A 3,004-nucleotide genomic window follows, 5' to 3' on the forward strand; every position below is an offset into this window, starting at 1 on the left:
TCTACTAGGTTATCCCATGGAGGTAGATGGCCCAGGAAGAGTGTGCAAAGTGGAAAGAGGCTGTAGGGCAGGACAGTCTCCTTGACTGCATGGTTTTTACCAGCCTGGCAAATAGCAGGTAGTGCAGGGGAGAATGGGCCAGTTGAGGAATAGGGATTGGTAGAGTGAGTGAGGCAGAAGCTGAAATCATTCAACCCAGAGTCTAGACTGAGAAGGAAAGAAAACAATGCCATGAGCAAGTTGAGAGACTTGGAGAAAAGGAAGAAATCAAGAGATTGGTTGTGGCTACTACACATACTAGCTGTGTAATCTTGAGTCTGTCACTTAACATCTCTCTTAAAAGTTACACATTCCATGTGTAACTATGCCAGGGTTCTAGCCTCTGCTCTCTGGCATGACAAATAAGCTATCTGATAGATACATTAAGAGTATTCCTCAAAACACAGTTTCTTCATCCAAACAAGTAACTCTCTCCAAGGGTGAGAGGCCATTTGAAAAGAGTGAGAGGAGGAAGGAAGGGAGAAGGTATTCCAGAATATTAATAATCTCTCTATCTCTTCCTTGACAAAATAGGTTATATGCAACCAAGTCCAACTTTGATGGACTCATGTATAACCATCAAGGTACATGGTTCCATTTACAGCACAAGGTTTGCACAAAACCTAGGAGTTGCAGAGTATACATTTCTGGCAGCAGCAATAAGCAGAGAGGCCCCCTACTCCCATAAACTCCACATTCTTTTTCCAGCTGCATGCCAGACCAACAATAACCAAACTATTACTACTCCCTCAGGAAAAGCAGGAATGTGAAAATAGAACAGAACTGAAATCTATTAAGATTCATATCCATAGGAGTTTTTTATGAGGCTAACAAAAGACATTAGAAAAACTAAGACCAACTGTAATGCAACCCCCAATCTTTAAATTGCTCAGAGGTTGAAAATTGCTTAGAGAAAAAGTCTTCCTTTTTCTCCACAACCTCGCCAGCATCTGTTGAGTTAATTAGAATTTCCTTTTGGGGGAAGAGAACACAGTTTAACAAAAACTATTTGCTGTTTGGATTTTGGAAGAGAAACCCAGTAATCTATTAACATTATGCTTTGGAGAAAAGTAATAAAACCCATTCATGATCTGAATCCTTAAGATTTCAAAACCTCTTTTTATTTAATCAGGGGCTGTGTGCTTAAAATGCTGTGAATACTGCAAACAGAGAGAAAAGGTAAAGCTGCACTTCCTGCTCTTAAAAACTAAAACATCTGTCCTAGACATGTTGTCTATATGTTGTTTCAACCTCATGCTAGGGCTCTACAAAACCGGAATGGAAAGTTGTTTTCTTTTAACTTTTAAGTTTAGGGTACAGGTGCAGGATGTGCAGGTTTCTTACATAGGTAAAGGTGTGCCATGGGGTTGGTTGTACAGATTATTTCATCACCCAGGTATTACACACAGTATCCATTAGTTGTTTTTCCTGCTTCCCTCCCTCCTCCCACCTTCTACCCTCCAACAGGACTCAGTGTGTGTTGTTCCCCTCTATGTGTTCTTGTGTCCTCATCATGTAGCTTCCACTTATAAGTGAGAACACATAGTATTTGATTTTCTGTTTCTGCATTAGTTTGCTGAGGATAATGGCTTCCAGCTCCATCCATGTTCCTGCAAAGGACATGAGGACATGATCTCATTCTTTTTTATGGCTGTATAGTATTCCATGGTGTAAATGTGCCCGATTTTATTTATCCAGTCTATCATTAGTGGGTGTTTGGGTTGATTCCATGTCTTTGCTATTGTGAATAGTGCTGCAATGAACACATGCATGCATATGTCTTAATAATGAAACGATTTGTATTCAATTGGGTATATACCCAGTAATGCGATTGCTGGGTTGAATGGTATTTCTGTCTTTAGGTCTTTGAGGAATCACCACACTGTCTTCCACAGTGGTTGAACTAATTTACACTCCCAGCAACAGTGTAAAAGTGTTCCCTTTTCTCCACAACCTCGCCAGCATCTGTTATTTATTTTTTAATTTTTTAATAATACCCATTGTGACTGATGTGAGACAGTATCTCATTGTGCTTTTGAATTGCATTTCTCTAGTGATCAGTGATGTTGAGCTTTTTTTCACACAATTGTTGGCTGCATGTATGTCTTCTTTTGAGAAGTCTCTGTTAATGTCCTTTGGCCACTTTTTAATGGGTCTTTTTTTTTCTTGTAAATTTGTTTTAAGTTTCTTATGGATGCTGGAATTAGACCTTTGTCAGATGCATAGTTTGCAAAATTTTTCTCCCATTCTGTAGGTTGTCTGTTTACTCTGTTGATAGTTTATTTTGCTGTGCAGAAACTTTTGTTTAATAAGATCCCATTTGTCCATTTTTGCTTTCATTAAAATTGCTTTTGGCATCTTCGTCATAAAATCTTTGCCTGTGCCTATGTCCTGAATGGTATTGCCTAGGTTGTCTTCCAGGGTTTTTATAGTTTTGGGTTTTACATTTAAGTCTTTAATTCATCTTGAGTTAATTTTTGTATATGGTATAAGGAAGGGGTCCAGTTTCAATTTTCTGCATATGGCTAGCCAGTTATCCCAGCACCATTTATTGAATAGGGAGTCCTTTTCCCATTGCTCCTTTTTGTCAGGTTTGTTGAAGATCAGATAGTTGTAGTTGTGCAGTCTTATTTCTGGGTTCTCTATTCTGTTCCATTGATTTATGTGTCTATTCTTGTTCGAGTACCATGCTGTTTTGGTTACTGTAGCCCTGTAGTATTGTTTGAAGTTGGGTAGCATGTTGCCTCCAGCTTTGTTCTTTTTGCTTATGATTGCCTTGGCTAGGCCAGGCACAGTGACTCCCACATGTAATCCCAACACTTTGGGAGGCTGAGGCAAGTGGATCACAAGATCAGGAGATCAAGACTATCCTGGCTAACACAATGAAACCCTGTCTCTACCAAAAATATAAAAAATTAGCCAGGCATGGTGGCACACGCCTGTAGTCCCAGCTACTCTGGAGGCT

Source organism: Gorilla gorilla, chromosome 2 (assembly GCF_029281585.2).
Source record: "Gorilla gorilla gorilla isolate KB3781 chromosome 2, NHGRI_mGorGor1-v2.1_pri, whole genome shotgun sequence".
NCBI classification, from domain to species: Eukaryota; Metazoa; Chordata; class Mammalia; order Primates; family Hominidae; genus Gorilla; species Gorilla gorilla.